Source organism: Mesoplodon mirus (genome assembly GCF_964341445.2).
Source record: "Mesoplodon mirus genome assembly, chromosome: 12".
NCBI classification, from domain to species: Eukaryota; Metazoa; Chordata; class Mammalia; order Artiodactyla; family Ziphiidae; genus Mesoplodon; species Mesoplodon mirus.
In genome coordinates this window covers 1,871,169-1,892,320 of record NC_138988.1, presented here as the reverse complement: position 1 = coordinate 1,892,320, position 21,152 = coordinate 1,871,169, and the positions used below count along the sequence as shown (strand labels likewise).

Here is a 21,152-nt window from a genome sequence, read left to right as displayed (position 1 = left end):
GAGAGCACAGCCTTCCCTGGTGGAGACACGGGTCCAGGGGCTGCCCCCGTGAGCGCCTTCTTCTAGGCTTGGCCCACACGGATGATGCTGAGCTTCCGAGCACAAGGCTAGCGCCCATTCACATGAAGACTTTAAGCCTCCTGCCCATCACTCAGCAGGAAAAGCCTGGCTGACCATTCTCACTGGGGCACATTCTCTGGATCCGCCACAGTATTAACTGTCGTCTGTGCTCTCGCTTAAAAGGTGGAGACATTACTTTCTTGTGTGCAGTGATCTGTGATCCTTTAGCAGTAAAGGTTTAAGGGAGTAGGCAAAAATCTAGACGGATTACACAAGACATAAAGAAATGCCTTGGCAGCTCCATTTCCTCCCCAGGTCTGGATCATTTTCTTTTTAAAAAATATTTATTTATGGCTACGCCGGGTCTTAGTTGCAGAACGCTCAATCTTCATTGTGGCATGCGGGATCTTTTTTTTTTTTTAGTTGCAGCATGCGGACTCTTAGTTGTGGCATGTGGGCTTCTTAGATGCGGCATACGGGATCTACCTCCACGACCAGGGATCGAACCTGGGTCCCCTGCACTGGGAGCGCAGAGTCTTACCTCCTGGACCACCAGGGAAGTCCCAGGCCTGGATCATTTTTGCGGCTAGCCCCGCCTCTCACTAAGGTCTGCCTGGGCCAAGAGGGGACTTGGTGGCCGCTCGCGCACAGCGCTGCTCCGTTAGAGGCCTCCGCAGCCCTCGGTGCTGCTCCTCAGCTCTAGCCCGGGTAGATTATGTCCAACCATCAGGCAGGTAAAAGGAGGCACACAGCAAGCGTCCCCACCCCTCAGGCACCAGCCTCTGCCACAGGGAAAACTGTCCTGGCATTTGCAATGCTTTTCCATTCCACTCGGGCTCAAATGGCAGCCTCTCCCTAGAACTCAAGATGTACACACACAGAAGAGTAAGGTAGCTTGTCCAAGGCCACACAGCTAGTCATCCGGGAAACAGGATTTTTTTTTTTTTGTATTTATTTATCTATGTATCTGGCTGCGTCGGGTCTTAGTTGTGGCACACGGGATCTTCGTTGCAGCGTGCGGCATCTTTCGTTGTGGTGCGCGGGTTCTAGAGCGCAAGAGCTCAGCAGTTGCGGCGCATGGGCTTAGTTGCTCCGTGGCATGCGGGATCTCAGTTCCCCGACCAGGGATCAAACCCACGTCCCCTGCATTGGAAGGTGGACTCTTAACCACTGGACCACTAGGGAAGTCCCTGGAGCCAGGATTTGAAATGAGGCAGTCTGGCTCCATCGTTCTTCCAACAGGAATCACGGGCTTCTCCAACATTCAAATTTCCACTGTCTAAGTGCAAGGCACCAGGCCAGGTTCTATTTTACAGTTCTGCTCTGACTGTCCCATTCCAATTTGCTTAAGGAACTTGCGATCACAGCCCCACTGAATGATAACCAGAAGCAGGCGCTCCCAAACTCTCAGGGAGACAGATAAATGGTTACACTGAACACCAGGGAGAGAAGGATGCTTAGAAATAGACCAAGCAAGGCAGTTTAAAGGCTACCCCTCCACAGGGGAGGTGCAACAGCCCTGGGAAGACTATGGGCTTTGGGTCACAACAATGGGATGAAATCCCATCTTGCACATCCAGCTGTGTGAACTTAAATGTGTTTTCATGTGAAAAATGAGCATCCCCTACAAATGAGATAATGCAGAGAAAGCTCTATCTGGCTCATTAAATCTACTCAGTAAGTGGCTATTATGACATGAGGGCTTTTCTCACAGTGAATAAAAACTTACATCTCGTCAATTAGTATTACTTCCCTTTCCAAATCTCACCACTACGGCCTCTCACACTACCTGTTTGACTTTTGCTATGTTCGCCTGTTAACCCACGTAACTGTGTCTGAGGTCCTAGTTACTCATCCAAGACAAATCGCACCTTCACTTACGTGCTTCCTAAAACCACACTGTATACCAGCACTGAGGCCCTGCACCGTACCTCAGCAAACACTGCAGTGGAGTCATGTCTGGCCTAAGACCTGTCACTGGAGGAAGATCCATGGCCAATGCCATGGAAGAAAGAGCAGAACTGAGCAGCGGGCACTGGGTCACTAGGTGCCTTACAGTTTGAATCCCTAACCCTGCTCCCACTGCTGTGCGTTCACTGCACAGGCACTGGCGCCCGAGGGGGGTGGCACACTGCTCCCAAGACCCTGACCCACGTCGCTCAGATGACCTCAGACTCAAACATCCCATGGCCTGCAGTCCCGCCTCCATGCTTCAGACTTAAACATGTCCAATCACGTATCCCCACTGTTTTCAGTAACAGTGGTCCCTAACCACGACCTAAGGGTAAGCACACCTAGTTCAGTTCAAACACCCGCTGAGGGTCCAGTCAGGGTCAGTTACTGGGTTGGAGGCTGGGGTTTACCTACAGAAAACTACAAACACTTCTTATTTCAGAAGGAGGCCATCGTAATTCTCTGTAAGCTGAACAAAGCATTCTGTTTTGTAGCTTTCAAGTGTTAAACGGGAAACTTCAGTGGCCAAATTCAGCTGGCTATTTCACAACTCCTTGCTGGACAAGGGGTTCTATGTGATTCTAAAAACAGTGAGGGGGCTTCCCTGGTGGCGCAGTGGTTAAGAATCCACCTGCCAACGCATGAGACACGGGTTCAAGCCCTGGTCCGGGAAGATCCCACATGCCGCAGAGCAACTGAGCCCGTGCGCCACAACTACTGAAGCCTGCATGCCTAGAGCCCGCAAGCCACAACTACGGAAGCCTGCGCCTAGAGCCCATGCTCCACAACAAGAGAAGCCACTGCAATGAGAAGCCCGTGCACTGCAATGAAGAGCAGCCCCTGCTCGCCGCAACTAGAGAAAGCCCGCACGCAGCAACGGAGACCCAGTGCAGCCATAAATAAATAAACAGATGGATAGGGAAAAAAAAAACAGTGAGGTCAAGTGTAGAACAAAGCCAAATCACCTTAAACTCAGCCATAATCGGTTCTTAGAAGTCATTTTATCCTGAGCTTTTGTTAGCAGAGACACTTCTTCCGTGGCACCGACACCTCGCCCAGTTCCTGCCTGCACACTCACAGTGACCATGAAGTACATCCTGTGCAGTGTTCCACTGTCAAAGGCTGCAGAGGGATTTAGAGACACTGGACACTCCATCACCAGTGCCAACATCTTTTCTCAACTCCTGTCCATGCAACGTGGCTTCCAGATCACTCAACTTCCCGGTTGCCCACCTCTGACTGGATCAGATTCAGTGTACTTCTTAAAATGCCTGCCTCTTTGTAAAAGTACCGTCCATTACTAACACACGGTGATGCCATAAGGATGTGGAGAATTTTACAAACCTCTAAAAACTCACTCAGCTGTGATGTTCTTAACTGCACTCACAGGTACCACCAGCCTCAGCAGTCATTCTAAGTGTTCAGGAAGTGCACTGCCGTTGGGCTAAGCTTCTCGATAATGCCAACCCTTGGTTAGTCCAGGCCACGCATTCCCAGCGGGGGTGTTATTAACAATGGTCTGTGGCCCTCTAGAAGCCGCAATATAAAAGCAAACAGACACAGTACATCCATGGTATTAAAACTTTACTGGGGTAGGGGAGACAATTAGGGGGAAAAATCTAAAAAGGCCTGTGGAGCAGAAGGGAGGTGCGATAATCAAACATGGTTGAGAAAGTCTGGTCTAGGCCTGTGCTGTCCTACACAGCAGGCACTAGCCATTTAAATGAAATCAAATACAGCTCCTCAGCCACACCAGCCCCACTTTAAGTGCTCACAAGCCACAGAGCCAGCACCCACCGCACTGGCCAGCGCAGACGGAGAACATTTCCATCCTCACAGTAAGTTTTATGGTATGGTGCTGGTCTAACAACCCTGGAGGATTTCACTAGCATTAGTAGATAGTCCTCAGACATCTCAAATCTCGATTTACGGCCATTAATTACTGATTATCTAGCCCACCTTCTTTCACTCTTGAAAACACAGTAACGATACTCGCTCCTCAAGAGCCAACTTTAGAAAGTATTAGTTAACACGCGAGCTTTTCGTTAGAACACTACAGCTACAGCAAGATCTTGGCTGCATCACAACCACTTCTAAATATTTGGAGCCACCGGTCCTAGCAGCCTACGAGTGTCCAAACACTACCCGAGGTCCTTGGTAACCCACTGAGACCGAGGTTCAGTTAACTGCTTGAAAGCGAACCATACTGTGAACAGCACAGGAGCATCAAGGACCAGACACAGGTCACACTGATCAACAGGAACAGTTTGCCTGCGTAAGGTAAAATTACGAAAGTGTCAACCACATCTTGAAATCCTCCTTTGACTAGGTGTGAAAGTCTTCTCCTGACAGTGTAGAGAGTTTCATCAGATCCTCTTAGCAGCTGGATGCGATTGCAGAAGGTGGTCACATGTATTTTGTTCTCAAGCACCCCTGGAAGAACCATGGTGACTGAGGTGTCTCACACAGCTAGACTTACACTTCAAAACAATTTCTTCCTGGCCACTTCCTAATCAAGAAGCCAAAAAAAAAAAAAAAAAATTCAGTCAGGTAAGCGATAATCTGTCTCCACACTGGGCAATTTTTAAAGCTCCAAAACAAATACAGCAAACAGTGCAGAATGTAATACTCCTGGTCTGGTTAGATGCCAACAAGTTAATGCCACCGCTCACGGGTCCATGTTCCAGAATCTCAGGCAAGGAAGCCCAGATCACGTGATACAACATGCCACCAAGACAGAGGGAAAGACGTCAGAGAGGCAGGCTGAGCTCTATCAGATTTAAAGCAAAGGTGTCCTTTACCCTCCTAGGAGAGGAAAGGTGGAAACCAACGGAAGACAGATCCAACCAGAGCCCACAGGAGGGCGAGGTGGAGAGCACCGTTAAGCCAGCAGCCTTCCTCCCCAAGTCAACACAGCGGTGGCCAAAGGCCAGGCTACCAACGTGAAGGTTGCATTCGTGCTACCTCTCCTCCCCAGTGCTCCGGCTAGTCTCCAGTCAACAGACCCCAAACAGGACTCTCCCTGCAGGGCAGCCCACCACTGCTCACATGTAACTGAAGACCTAAGAAGGACTCTCAATGGCCGCTGGCTGTCCAGGGTATGCAAGAGCCCTTTAGTTCCAAAGATTGGTTTGTTTCTTCCGAACAGTGAACTTCAATTTCAACTTTTGCACCGTTGCACCACCAAAATCCCTCCACCTCTCCAAAGAATAAGGTCAAAGGAATACAAAACTGTGGCTACACGGCATTTACCTCTCTGACACTGAAGCGCACAGGTGGAGTTACCCCCACGGGAAATGCTAGTTAGAGCAGCAAACTCTTGCCCAAAGTATAAGGGTCTACAGGCTCGAAACCTTGGGTATTGCTTCCAAGTCAGATACTAGGAATACAGGAGTACCAGGAGTCCCATACCTTGTCACAAGGGCCATCATTCTCAGAACAGATACTTGAAGAAGAAAATGTTCCCAAGTAAATCAGCTTTAAAATAAAGACCGTATTTCATATCATGTCATCAAAGTACATTAAACCTAATATGTAACCACTGGGGCTTCAATTCACAAAGCCTCCCCAGCAAAAACACTTTTTTTTTTTTTTTGCGGTACACGGGCCTCTCACTGTTGTGGCCTCTCCCATTGCGGAGCACAGGCTCCGGACGCACAGGCTCAGTGGCCATGGCTCACGGGCCCAGCCGCTCCGCAGCATGTGGGATCTTCCCGGACCGGGGCACGAACCCGCGTCCCCTGCATCGGCAGGCGGACTCTCAACCACTGCGCCACCAGGGAAGCCCAGCAAAAACATTTTTAAAACAAGTGTTCAAAAATTTTAACATGAAAGGAAAGAAGTAGAGAGAATAGCATTATCAACTCATATGCTGTAAGGAAACTTGCAATTAAAAAGAGTATGGGGGGGCTTCCCTGGTGGACCAGTGGTTAAGACTCTGCGCTCCCAATGCAGGGGGCCCGAGTTCAATCCCTGGTCAGGGAACTAGATCCCGCATGCCGCAACTAAAGATCCCGCGTGCTGCAACTAAGACCCAGCACAGCCAAAAAAAACAAAAACAAAAAAAGTATGGGATGCCTCCAATGGGAAATGATGCACTACTTAGACTCTTGATTCTAGATCACTTCCTTGGGCTATTTCACTCTGGGGTCTCACTGCCCTTGACCAACTGTAGGTTGTAGGAATGATGGGAGAACAAATGGCTCTTATCTACACAAACAAATTCTATCTGGACAAACTTCCACCATGGAAAAGCCAGTTTTGTGTCCATCTGCAGGTTCCCTGCAACATTACCAACTTCCATGTATGTCTGTTCTTTGTTCATTTCATATTTAAATGACAGTCATGATCTTACATTTTCTTGAAAATTATCTTTTAACGGTACCCATCACCTAGAGGCTTCCCTGGTGGTCCAGTGGTTAAGACTCCATGCTTCCACTGCAGCGGGCACAGGTTCGATCCCTGGTCGGGAAACTAATATCCTGCATTCCGCTCGCCCCCCAGCCCCCCAAAACCAAAAACAACAACAGAAGACCCATCACGTAGACTTAAACAGCCAGCATTTCCAAAAAAGTTTTAAGCGTTTTGGTTCATCTTCAGAGGCAAAAACACCATACTCTGAAGAGCACATGAAGAGCGACAAGATTCCTACTAGTCCACAGCGGGTCACACAGAGGCCAGTCAGCACGCTGTGGCTCCAGGGGCACATTCCCAACTCCTTCCCCCCAAAGGGCTCAGATCTGCTCCTCACTCACATGCAGGAGGAACTTGGGGGATGAGAGACCAACCAAGGGCTTGGGACCTGAAGCCTCTGCTTCAAAGCACGGCTCTGCAACTTACTAGCTGTGCAAGTCCAGGCAAGTCATTTGCTCTCCTGGGGCCTTACACTGAATTCCTAACCCTGTAACAGGCGCGTGTGTTCCTGAGAAGATACGAGAATGCAGAGGCAGACGAGCCAGAGACCAACGCGTCTCTACTTCTCAAAGTCCCGGAGCTACCGCTGGGTCCTGGTGAAAGTAATCCAGGACAACGTTCTCCAACTCAGCACGCTGCGGGGCTCCTTGTCCTGTGACGGCTCAATTACAGAACCTATTTTAGTCTCCACCCATCTTCCTGAGATGAGCCCCATGACTTAGGGAATCTTCCACCAAATACAAAACTTAAAAGTAAGATATATCCTTTCTTAACATTTAAAGACACAAGAAACAGCAGCAAGAGTCTAATCAAGAACTAAGCATCTGCAACAAACACACACAGCCCTCAGGGACACCAATAAGCCCCAGCTAGTCCACCTGTGCTGAAGTACAACTCCAAATCACACATCCAAACGTGCATCAACCAATGAACAGAGAACAAACTACAAGTAAGCAAAATGATCTGCGCCCCCAGGACTAAAAAGTCAAAAACGGAGAAGAGATGAGAAATCACGAGATGTCTCACCGTCACCATGCTGGGCGGGACATGGATTCCCCAGGTTCTCCTGGGAGGCTGCCAGGAACCCTCCACCCAGTCCACGGGAACCAGGAGCAGTGTAGTGATGGCCCTGACCGCACACCAGGCTCCTGCCTGCAGCTTCCCACTTCTCCAGATCCAGTCCCTTTCCAGCGCCCTCGACTCATCTACCTCGGACTCTGCCGTGACATGTTTTTAACTGGAATGACCTTCCTGCCCCTCCTCACCATCACTGCTTCTCATACCTACTCACCTATCCTGCCTAACCCAACCCAAATAACACCGGAACACCTTCTAACGTGAAGAAATCTCTAGGTTCTCAACTGGCCCCTCTACCTATACAGACAAACGCAAAACGTCACATGAACTCTGATGTGCTGCACTGAAAAAAGGCACTCAACCACTGGCAGCCTCAATACACAGTAAACGTGTGCCCAACTGCATTACCCCAGAGGACAGGATCCAGACCAGGGGTTTAACAAACGACTTTGGAATCAAGGAAACTGAATAACCACCAGTTGCTGAATAAAGTAGGATATACCAAGAAGCGCTGGGAAAACACTGTCATGGGAAGCAGAAGACAGGATACTCATCAGGACAGCAAGCGTAAGACTGAACTATATGTATCATATGATTCCTTTCTGCAGTCATGACTTTATAATCAGCTACCAAAAATGTTACAAAGTGTAAATTCTGATGAAAATTATTTCATATAATAATTCCTCACTCTGAAAGCCCATGATTAGAGAAAAACAATTAGTGTATCCTGCCTTTTTAATAGGAATTGTAGGACTTCCCTGGTGGCACAGTGGTTAAGAATCCGCCTGCCAATGCAGGGGACACGGGTTCAAGTCCTGGTCCGGGAAGATCCCACATGCTGTGGAGCTTAAACTAAGCCCATGTGTCACAACTACTGAGCCTGCACTCTAGCGCCTGACAGCCACAAATACTGAGCTCACGCACCTAGAGCCTGTGCTCCACAACGAGAAGCCTGTGCACCACAATGAAGAGCAGCCCCCGATCGCCGCCAACTAGAGACAGCCCGCGTACGGCAACGAAGACCCAACACAGCCAAAAATAAATAAATAAAATAAATAAATTTATGGGGGAAAAAAGGAATTGTACAACTGGAAAAAAGCTTGCCAGTTGACAAGTGGGAAAAAAATTTTAACACATGAATGCCAGTAGAAGGAATACATGATAAAAAAAAAAGGACCGGGCCTCCCTGGTGGCGCAGTGGTTGAGAGTCCGCCTGCCGATGCAGGGGATACGGGTTCGTGCCCCGGTCTGGGAGGATCCCATATGCCGCGGAGCGGCTGGGCCCGTGAGCCGTGGCCGCTGGGCCTGCGCGTCCGGAGCCTGTGCTCCGCAACGGGAGAGGCCACGACAGTGAGAGGCCCGCATACCGCAAAAAAAAAAAAAAGAAAAAAAAAAAGAAAAAAAAAAAAAAGGACCTATTGTATAGTACAGGGAACTATATTCAGTATCTTGTAATAACCTATAATGGAAAACAATCTGAAATAGAATAGACAGATATATATCTGTATCATTTTGCTGTACACATGAAACTAATACAACATTGTAAATTAACTACTTTAATTTTAAAAAGAGAGTAGGGCTTCCCTGGTGGCACAGTGGTTGGGAGTCCGCCTGCCGATGCAGGGGACGTGGGTTTGTGCCCTGGTCTGGGGGGATCCCGCATGCCGCAGAGCGGCTGGGTCCGTGGGCCATGGCCGCTGGGCCTGTGCGTCCGGAGCCTGTGCTCCGCAACAGGAGAGGCTGCGGCAGTGAGAGGCCAGCGTACCGCAAAATAAATAAGCAAGTAAGTAAATAAATAAATAAATAAATAATAAGAGAGTAGAAGGAATACAGAAGGAATGACTGAAATAGAATTTTAAAAAATCATTTTGGACCTTCCCTGGTGGTGCAGTGGTAAAGAATCCGCCTGCCAATGCAGGGGACACGCGTTTGAGCGCTGGTCCGGGAAGATCCCACATCTCGCAGAGCAACTAAGCCTGTGTGCCACAATTACTGAGCCCGTGTGCTGCAACTACTGAGCCTGCACTCTAGAGCCCATGCTCCATAACAAGAGAAGCCACCGCAATGAGAGGCCTGCGCACCGCAACGAAGACCCAATGCAGCCCCAAATAAATAATTTTTTTAAAAAATCATTTTGTAATCCTCAATGAAAACAAGAAAAGTCAGGTCAAGATCATCAGTGATGCTAATACCGTACAGGTGAAGGTAGGTGGAAAACTAAAGATCCACATGGTGCCAAAATATTACCTCGCGGATCACTTAGTAGTCACAAACGTTAGGGAGGAAGAGCAGTAATATGGCAGCAACCATTGTAATACAGTGAGTAAACTCATCTTCACTAACAGTGGGATGATCAGACACTATGAAGTATTCTTGTCAAAAATGTATAACCAGGGCTTTCCTGGTGGCGCAGTGGTTGAGAGTCCGCCTGCCGATGCAGGGGGCACAGGTTCGTGCCCCGGTCCGGGAAGATCTCACATGCCGCGGAGCAGCTGGGCCCGTGAGCTATGGCCGCTGAGCCTGCGCGTCCGGAGCCTGTGCTCCGCAACGGGAGAGGCCACAACAGTGAGAGGCCCGCGTACCGCACACACACACACACACAAAAATTGTATAACCAAATTCACTCAAGCTTTCCGATCTCACTTCCAGCTCACAAGAAGTACCAGGACTAGAGAAACACATTCAACATCAAAGGATGAAACCAGCCAAAACTAAAGTGTGGAACATTCTGTTAGGACACCTAGCTTGAGCTTGTCAAAGTTAAAGGTAACGATATAAAAGGGGGGGGAGGAAAGGAGACCACATTCTTGATGAAAAGACTCAAGCATTTATGGGTGAAGTGTCATGATGTCATATACTTTGTATTTGTTCAACCAAATATGCAGATAAAACAGATAAAATGTTAGCGGCTGAAATTTGGTAGGAGCGTGTGCGTTCATGTACTATATGAGTCTATTTACTTTTCATATATTTGGAACTTTTTCATAATCGAACATTTTAAAAACAGACAGCTACCCCACATGAGAGGGGTGGCTCCCTGACACAGAATTACCAGGGCACCATCTCTGGTCAGATCATCCTCTGCTTAAACGGCTTCTAACCCTTGCCCCCAGGACCTGTGAGACCCATCAGGGAAATGCCTCAAGCAGAACCTTCCAAAGAACTTTAGGTGTGCTGCACTAGGAAACACCCCTCCTCAAGCCAGAAAGGCCCTCACTACTAAATCAGATTTCAGTAATCCTTCAGGACACTATATAATTCCCTCCCGTTTCTGTTTCTTGTTTTTAGAGGAGTGTGTGTGGAACACTTCAGAAAGTTAAGAAAAAGTGTGGGAGAGGTCTGTAATAAAGAACAAACGACATGGTTTGCTTAGTTTACTGTGCTGGCGGGAGAAAGGCTTGAAAGGAAATGAACGTTGGTAAACGTTCCTTCTAATTCTTGGGGAAGAGTGAACAGAAACCCTTCAAGTGTCCATCTCCCCTCCCCTGTCCCTCCCCCTTAGCCCTCTTCACCTTTAATCTTCACACAGCAAAACGTACCTGCCGTCTAGAACAAACTGACCCATCACTTTCAGCTCCCAGGTTTTCGAATTTATTAGCATAAAGTTATAGAAAGCACTCTTACTTTATTATAATGTATGTGGTAAACTACACATAACATAAAATTTACCATTTTAACCGTTTTTAAGTGTATAGTCAATGGCATTAAGTACCATGAAGTTTATTTTCAACAAGAAATTTTTTTTTTCTTTTTATTAGTTTCTGCTTTATAACAAAGTGAATCAGTCATACATATACATCTGTTCCCACATCCCTTCCCTCATGCATCTCCCTCCCTCCCACCCTCCCCATCCCACCCCTCCAGGCGGTCACAAAGCACCGAGCTGATCTCCCTCAACAAGAAATTTTAAATCTTACCGAAGGTGACCGGCAAAACCTGGGCGTATACGGGCGGCCAAGCGCAGGGAGGGGGGGATACGGCAAGGCAAAGGCCCCGCAGCTGCCGCAAAGCAGGAACACAGTCAGTGTCTGCTCATGAGGACGACGCCACGGGTCGACAGGCATCAACCGAAATGAAATCTTAAATGCCTGACCACTTTTCAGGCAGTAATTCAGATTATTATTTCAATACACTGAGTTCTGTATACATAGACCCTACTCCTGAAGTTTACCTAAAACTCAAATTATTTTTTAAAACAGGACTGTTGTTTGACAGCTCTTGCTCTAGAGTAGATGTGCCCCATTCTTCCAGAAGAGGAATCTACTGTATAGAACCAAGTCTTGAAAATCTAAATGAAGGATTGCTGGCTCAGAGGTCATGTCAATTTGGACAGACAGGCCTTGGTGCAGAAGGCCTATTCAGAGTCTGGTGACCCTGGAACAGACTGACTTCCCAAGCGCCTGCACTGAGGGAAATGCTAGAGGTACAAAGATGACTGGGCTAGTCTCCATGTCTCGAGCTCGGTTTAACGAGACACTTGGTAAGCAAACAGGAAGGTATGTGCTAGGTCACAAGGATATAGTCAAGACTTCTTCCTAAGAGTAGGATATGAGGAGTGTACAGGACACTGACATCATATACATATATATAAAATTCGCCTCCTCTGGAGTTTTAAAATAGCAAGCATATATAATTTTTGTAATCAAAAGAAACTCTCAACACAGAATAAGGGGGTAGGGGTGATGATGAATTTTCATATCTGCACTTCAGTTTCCTTCCTCGTTGTAGGAGGACTTCCTGCCCGCCTCCTAGGGCTGCCGGGCTCATCCCATAGGCAAATCGGTAAAGGCACCTTATAAACGAGAAAGGCTTCACGGAGGTCTGCACCTCACCTGAAGTCACTGTGGGACAGGCAGTGGGGACGACGTGGTTCTGCCTTGTTCCTGCAACAAGGGCTAGACTGGGAACGGTCTCAGAGTTACCGCTAGTCCCATCTTCTCGCCCCCGTGTTGCCCACAGCTCTCACTGGCTTTTCACTTCTACCTCACACTTCTCTTCTGGTTCCAGGATGAACTTCCCCACTTGGACTCAAAGGACTTACCAATCAAAAAAGCCTGTTGGGGCTTCCCTGGTGGCGCAGTGGTTGAGAGTCCGCCTGACGATGCAGGGGACACGGGTTCGTGCCCCGGTCTGGGAGGATCCCAAATGCCGTGGAGCAGCTGGGCCCGTGAGCCATGGCCGCTGAGCCTGCGCGTCCGGAGGCTGTGCTCCGCAGCGGGAGAGGCCACAACAGTGTGAGGCCCGTGTACCGCAAAAAGAAAAAAAGCCTGTTGGCTTGGCGACTGCAATGAACTTTTTGCCAGTCAGAGTACATATGGCCATTCTCAAATCAGACTAGGTCCCTGAATTGTAAGAAGTACTTGTGAAGCAGAGGTATGGAAAAGATCAGCATAATGATGCTCTGGGGCCTGTCTCTAGGAAGAGTAACTCTATTAACGCCAGATGTACTAGTTAGGGTTCTCCAGAGAAACAGAAACATTAGGATGAAAGAACAGAGCCTAATGGTTCTGTTGACACCATATACAAGCCCACGTTTTACCAGTTACCTTTAAGTGATATTTAAAATCTGTTGTTAAAAATAAACTTCATTGGGCTTCCCTGGTGGCGCAGTGGTTGAGAATCTGCCTGCCGATACAGGGGACGCGGGTTCGTGCCCCGGTCCGGGAAGATCCCACATGCCGCGGAGCGGCTGGGCCCCTGAGCCATGGCCGCTGAGCCTGCGTGTCCGGAGCCTGTGCTCCGCAACGGGAGAGGCCACAACAGTGAGAGGCCCGCGTACCGGAAAATAATAATAATAATAAAAAAATAATAAACTTCATTAAGTCAGAAAGAGATAAACAAATACCGTATGCTAACACATATATGTGGAATCTTAAAAAAAAAAAAAAAGGTTCTGAAGAACCTAGGGGCAGGACGGGAATAAAGACAGAGACATAGAGAATGGACTTGAGGACACGGGGAGGGGGAAGGGTAAGCTGGGACGAAGTGAGAGAGTGGCTTGGACATATATACAAGTACCAAATGTAAAACAGATAGCTAGTGGGAAGCAGCTGCATAGCACAGGGAGATCAGCTCAGTGCTTTGTGACCGCCTGGAGGGGTGGGATAGGGAGGGTGGGAGGGAGACACAGGAGGGAGGGGATATGGGGATATATGTATATGTATAGCTGATTCACTTTGTTATACAGCAACAACTAACACAACACTGTAAAGCAATTATACTCCAAAAAAGATATTAAAAAAAAGAATGTATACATAAACGTATCACTGTCAGTTTGCTGTACAGCAGAAATTTACACAAAATTCAACTACAATAAAATTTTTTTGTTTGTAAAAAAAAAAACTTCATATATATGAGATTACGTTTATGTAACTCTGCATGAGATTATATAATACATACATGAGATTTAGTACTTAGATTTAGTAAGGAAGTTCTCACGTGATTATGGAGGCCGAGATGTCCCACGATCTGCAGTTTGAAGGCCTGAGAACCAGGCGAGCTGGCGGTGTCAGATCCAGTCTGAGATGGAAGACCAGAGAAAACCTGCAGACAAAGTGAATTCCCTTCCTCAGCCTCTCTTTCTAATTGGGCCTCCCAGGATTGGATGAGGGCAGTCTGCTTTGCTCAGTTCACACATTCAACTGTGAATCTCATCCAGAAACACGGCAAAGACACCCCGAGAATGATGCTTTAGGCAAATACCCGGGCATCCCTTGCCCGGTCAGGTTGACACACAAAATTAACCATCACACCAGGTAGATGTGAAAACCCAGCAGACTGCAGGGCTCAGGCAAAAGCCCAGCTCCTTAGGCTGAGGAGGAAGTGCTAAAGAACAGGATGTCAGAAGTTTCCAAACACTCTGCTTCCATTTCAAAGGTTACTATCCACAGGTTATTACTGAAGTATAGGTTTAAAGGGACTCAAACTGTGCTGGCAAGATTCTGGCAAAATAAAGATCCACATGTCTCAGAAGATCACCGATGCACAGCCTGCTTCGGATAACATTTAGGAATATCACTGTCAAACACTAACTCAAGGTGGAAACACACCAGTACCACGCTGAAAAGGCAAAGGGCCGGACAGTCTGTAAGTAGGTCAGGTTTGTGTGCTTTTGCACAGGTCCACGCAGTGCTGCCGGACACACTACGAGGTGGTGACGCGTGGTCGACTTAGGACAGCAGCTTTAGAATAGAGGTTCTCAGTTTCCCTACTGCTGTTTACCAACCTTGACGTAACTACAAAATCACATTTCAAGGTCAGAGATCTGTCAGTTAAGATGCTGTCTGGGTTTTATTTGGGAGAAGGAACTTGTTTGAAGAGAAGATACTGATGTTAATTTCTGCGTGTGTTAAGAACATCACCCTATGGTGCAACCATCACAACTACCTATTTCCAGAACTTTTTCATCAGGGCAAACAGACACTCTATGCAGATTAAGCAATAACTCCCCACTTCCTGCTTCCCCGGCCTGTGGTAACCTCTATTCTACCTTCCGTCTCTGAATTGGCCTTATCTAAATAGCTTTTGTAAGTGGGGTCATACAGTATTTGTCCTTTCCTGTCTAGCTTATCTCACTTGGCATGCTTTCATTTCAAGATTCATCCACACTGCAGCCCACACCAGAACTTCATTCCTTTATATGGTGAATAATACACCGCTGTATCTAGATACCATATTTGACTTATCCATTTACCACTTGATGAGCACACGGGCACTCTCTACCTGTTGACTGTTGTGAATAATTCTGCCGTGAACAATAGTGTACGAGTATCTGTTTGAGATCCTGATTTCAAATCTTGTGGGTATATACACCTAAGTGCCAGGACATACAGCACTTTTGTTTAATCTTCTAAGGAACCACCACACTGCTTTCCACAACTCCAGCACCATATTACATTCCTACCAGCAATACACGAGGGTCCCAATTTCTCTACATCCTCACCAACACAGTTTTTGCATTTTTAAAAATAAGAGCCATCATAATCCGTGTTTTGAATTTCCTAACGGCTAGTGATGCTGTGTATTTTTTGTGTGTGCATCAGCCATTTCTATATCTTCTTTGGAGAAATATCTATTTGGGTACTGAACACATTTTTTTTTTTTTTTTTTTTGGGTACATGGGCCTCTCACTGTTGTGGCCGTTCCCATTGTGGAGCACAGGCTCCGGACGCGCAGGCCCAGCGGCCATGGCTCACGGGCCCAGCCGCTCCGCAGCATGTGGGATCTTCCCGGACCGGGGCACGAACCCGTGTCCCCTGCATCGGCAGGCAGACTGTCAACCACTGCACCACCAGGGAAGCCCCTGAACCCATTTTTAATCAAACTGCTTGTTTGTTGTTGACTTGTAGGAGCTTTAAATATGTATTCTGAATATTAAACCTTATCAGATGTATGATTTATAAACATCTTCTCCCATTCTGTAGGCTAACTTTTTACTCTCCTAATGCTGTCCCTGGAAACACAAAAGTTTTTAATTGTGATAAAGTCTAATTTACCTTTTTTTTTTTTCTATTGTTGCCTGTGCCTTTGGTATCATATCCACAAAATCACTGCTGAATCCATCTCTTGAAATATCCCCATTTTCAACTCTTTTTTTTTTTTTTGGCCACACCACGTGGCGTGTAGGATCTTAGTTCCCCAACCAGGGATCAAACCCACACCCCATGCAGTGGAAGTATGGAGTCTTAACACCACTGGACCACCACAGAAGTCCCTCAAAGTTTTCTTTGATATTTAATTATAAGACGTGACACCATAAAACTTCTAAAAGAGAACATAGGCAAAACATTCTCTGATGTAAATCATACCAATGTTTTCTTAGGTCAGTCTCCCAAAGCAACAGAAATAAAACCAAAAATAAACAGATGGGACCTAATCAAACTTACAAGCTTTTGGACAACAAAGGAAACCATAAACAAAACGAAAAGACAACCTATGGGAGAAAATATTTGCAAACAAAGCAACTGACAAAGGCTTAATTGCCAAAATATACAAACAGCTCACACTACTCAATAACAAAAAAACAACCCAATCAAAAAATGTGCAAAAGACCTAAACAGACATTTCTCCAAAGAAATACAGGTGGCCAACGGGCACATAAAAAGAGGCTCAACATTGCTAATTATTAGAGAAATGGAAGTCAAAATTACAATGAGGAGGATTTCCCTGGTGGTCCAGTGGCTAAGACTGCACTCTCAATGCAGGAGGCCTGGGTCCGATCCCCGGTCAGGGAACTAGATCCCACATGCTGCAACTAAAGGATCCTGCATGCCGCAACTAAAGATCCCACATGCTGCAATTAAAGATCTCACATGCCACAACTAAGACCTGGTGCAGCCAAATTAAAAAATAAAATAAAATAAAATAAAATAAAATAAAATAAAATAAAATAAAATACAATGAGGTACCACCTCACACAGGTCAGAATGGCCATCATTAAAAAGTCTACAAGGTGGGGCTTCCCTGGTGGCGCAGTGGTTGAGAGTCTGCCTGCCGATGCAGGGGACACGGGTTCGTGCCCTGGTCCGGGAAGATCCCACATGACACGGAGTGGCTGGGCCCGTGAGCCATGGCCGCTGAGCCTGCGCATCCAGAGCCTGTGCTCCGCAACGGGAGAGGCCACAACAGTGAGAGGCCCGCGTACCGCAAAAAAAAAAAAAAAAAAAAAGTCTACAAGGGGGACTTCCCTGGTGGCACAGTGATTAAGAATCCACCTGCCAGGGCTTCCCTGGTGGCGCAGTGGTTGAGAGTCCGCCTGCCGATGCAGGGGACACGGGTTCGTTCCCCGGTCCGGGAAGATCCCACATGCCGCGGAGCAGCTAGGCCCATGTGCCATGGCCGCTGAGCCTGCGCGTCCGGAGCCTGTGCTCCGCAACGGGAGAGGCCACAACAGTGAGAGGCCCGCATACCGCAAAAAAAAAAAAAAAAAAAGAATCCACCTGCCAATGCAGGCGACACGGGTTTGATCCGTGGTCTGGGAAGATCCCACATGTCGCAGAGCAACTAAGCCCATGAGCCACAACTACTGAGCCTGTGCTCTAGAGCCCATGAGCCACAACTACTGAGCCCATGTGCCACAACTACTGAGCCCACGTGCCACAACTACTGAAGCCCGTGTGCTTACAGCCTGTGCTCTGCAACAAGAGAAGCCTGCACACCTCAACGAAGACCCAGTGCAGGCAAAAAAAAAAAAAGGCTACAAGGGACTCCCTGGTGATCCAGTGGCTAAGAATCCACCTTCCAATGCAGGGGACATAGGTTCAATCCCCGGTCGGGGAACTAAGATCCCACGTGCCGTGGGGCAACTAAGCCCACATGCCACAGCTAGAGGGCCCGCATGCCACAACTACTGAGCCTAAGCACTCTGGAGCACACATGCCACAACTAAGATCCTACATGCCGCAACTAAGACCCGACACATCCATATAATTTTTTAAAGTGTACAAATAATAAATATTGGACAGGGTGTGAAGAAAAGGGAACCCTCCTACACTGTTAGTGGGAATGTAAGTTGGTGCAACCATTATGGAAAACCGTATGGAGGTTCCTCAGAAAACTAAAAATAGAATTACCATATGATCCAGCAATCCCACTGCTGGGCACATACCCAGACAAAACTTTAATTCAAAAAGATACATTCCCCTATGTTCATCACAGCATTATTTACAATAGCCCAGATCTGGAAACAACCTAAATGTCCATCGACAGATGAATGGATAAAGAAGATGTGTGTGTGGGGGGGTGTATGTGTGTATATATACATGTATATGTGTGTACACACACACACACAGTGGAATATTACTCAGCCATAAAAAGGAATGAAATAATGCCATTTGCAGCAACACAGATGGATCTAGAGATTACCATACTAAGCAAAGTAAGTCAGAAAGACAAATACCATATGATATCACTTACATGTGGAATCTAAAATACAACATGAATGAACATATCTATGAAACAGAAACAGACTCACGCACATAGAGAACAGATGTGTGGTTGCCGGTGGGGGGGTAGGGATGGATTGGGAGTTTGGGATTAGTAGATGCAAACTAGTATATATAGAATGGATAAACAACAAGGTCTTACTGTATAGCTCAAAGAACTATATTCAATATTCTGTGATACGCCATAACTGAAAATAATATGAAAAAGAATATGCATAACGAAGTCACTTTGCTGTACAACAGAAATTAACACAACATGGTAAATCAACTATACTTCAATAAATTTTTTTTTTTTAAGATTTAGGTCTGGGCTTCCCTGGTGGTACAGTGGTTAAGAATCCGCCTGCCAATGCAGGGGACACAGGTTCGAGCCCTGGTCCAGGAAGATCCCACATGCCGCAGAGCAACTAAGCCCGTGCTCCACAACTACTGAGCCTGCACTCTAGAGCCCGTGTGCCAGAACTACTGGGCCCGCGCGCCCAGAGTCTGTGCTCTGCAACAAGAGAAGCCACAACGAGAAGCCCATGCACTGGGACGAAGAGCAGCCCCCGCTCGCCACAACTAGAGAAAGCCTGAGCACAGCAACGAAGACCCAAAGCAGCCAAAAATAAATAAATTAGTTAATTATAAAAGAAAAAGAAAAAGAAATGCAGCTGATTTTTGTGTGTTCACTTTGTATCCTGAAACTTTGTTGAACTAGTTTATAAGCTCTTAGCAGGTTTTAGTTTTTTAATTTTTTGGTATGAAATCTTTAAGGTACTCCACGTATTATACCATGTATCTCTTTGCTTTCCAATTGGATGTTTTATTTCTTTTTCTTGCCAAACTGCTCTGGCTAGAACTTCCAGTAGTGTTTGGAATAGAATGGGGTAAAAGTGGGCATCCTTGCCTTGTTCCTGATCTTAGAAGACAAAGTATTAGTCTTTCACCACTGAGTACAACATTCACTGTGGGTTTTTCATACATGGCTTTTATTATGTTGAAATAATTTCCTTCTATTCCCAGTGTTTCGTTTTCATTGTGAAATGGTGTTGAATTTTGTCAAGGGCTTTTTCTGCATCAACTGAGATGACATGGTTTTTTTCCCTTTCATTCTGTTACTGCAGTGTATTCATGCTTGCTGTTTGGTTGTAGAACCATCCTAGCATTCCAGGAATAAATCCCACTTGGTCATGGTATATAATCCTTTTAATATGCTGCTGAATTTGATTTGCTGGTATTTTGTTAAGAGCTTTTGCATCACTGTTCATAAGAGATACTACTCTGTGGTTTTCTCTTTTCTGTAATGTTTGTCTGGCTTTAGTATCAGAGCAATGCTGGCCTCATAGAATGAGTTAAGAAATCTTCCCCCCTCTTCAATTTTCGGGAAGAATTTGAGAAGAATTGGTGTTATCTTTAAATGTCTGTTAGAATTCACCAGTGAAGCCATCAGATCCAGGGCTTTTGTCAGGAGGTTTATGATAACTGATTCAATCTCCTAGCTTAACAAGTATGATTTTCTATTTTCTATTTAGTTCTGGCAGTTTGTGTGCTTCTAGGAAATTGTCAATTTCATCCAGGCTATCCAATTTGTTGGTGTACAAGTGTTCCTAAGACTCTCTTATAATCCTTTTTTTCATAGAATGGGTAGTAACATCCCCACTTTCATTTCTGATTTTAGTAATATGAGCCTTTTTAAAATTCTTAGTCAATCTAAAGGGTTTTCTGCACTAATCTTTGTTAGCATTTATAGTTATAAATTTCCCCCCTAGCACTTCTTTGCTGTGTGCCGTAAGTTTTATTTATTTTTATATTTTTATTTATTTATTTTGGCCACACCACACAGCACTCGGGATCTTAGTTCCCGGACCAGGGATCGAACCCATGCCCCCTGCATTGGGAGCACAGTGTGTTAACCACTAGATCGCCAGGGAAGTCCCATGGCCCATAAGCTCTAGTTTGTTGTTTTTATTTTATCTGTCCCTAAAAAACTTTTTTTTCCACATCGCATGTCTTGCGGGGTGTCTTTGTTCCCCAACCAGGGATTGAACCCGGGCTGTGGCAATGAAAGCACCAAGTCCTAACCACTGGACTGCCACTGAATTCCCTGTCCCTAAATATTTTTAAATTTCTCTTGTGATTTCTTCTTTGACCCATTAGTTCTTTAAGAATGTGTTATTTAACATCTACACATCTCTGGATTTTCTAGTTTTCCTCCTGTTACTGATTTCTAAACTTCATCTCTTTGTGGTCACAAAGGTACTTTGTATGACAAGCTACTTTTTAAAACCTACTGAGACTTAAATTATGGCCCAACATATATTCTATCATGGAGAATGACCCATGTCTACTTGAGAATAATGCGTGTTCTGTTGGTGGTGGATAGGGTCGTGCGTGTGTCTGCTGGATCAAATTGGTTTACTGTGTCATTCACGTCCTCCACTTTCCTCACTTATCTTCTGTCTGGGTCACTCAGTATTATTGTCAAACTACTTCTCCCTTCAGTTCCGTTAATTTTTGCTTCATATATTTTGATGGCCTGTCAAATGGTGTGTAAACGTTTTTCACTGTTTTATCTTCTTGCTGTACTTAATCTACTTTACCTCAGATTAGTATAGTCGCTCTCTCTTTTGGTTACTATTTGCATGGATCTTTTCCGCACTCTTTCACATTAAACATTTTTATCGGGCTTCCCTGGTGGCGCAGTGGTTGAGAGTCTGCCTGCCG

At 46.2% G+C, this 21,152-nt stretch overlaps 1 protein-coding gene across 3 annotated transcripts in view; it reads right to left on the bottom strand.

Moving 5' to 3' along the window:
* Nucleotides 1-21,152, bottom strand: part of RAB7A (RAB7A, member RAS oncogene family) — a 72,561-nt gene that overhangs the window by 28,273 nt on the left and 23,136 nt on the right. Inside the window, exon 2 of one of the 3 annotated variants that reach the window (XM_082639176.1) lies at nucleotides 13,942-14,046. The exons of the other annotated variants lie outside the window; for them this stretch is intronic. The gene's annotated coding sequence lies outside the window, so the exon portion shown is untranslated. The remainder of the gene's footprint in view (nucleotides 1-13,941; nucleotides 14,047-21,152) is intronic. 3 annotated transcript variants of the gene reach the window in all.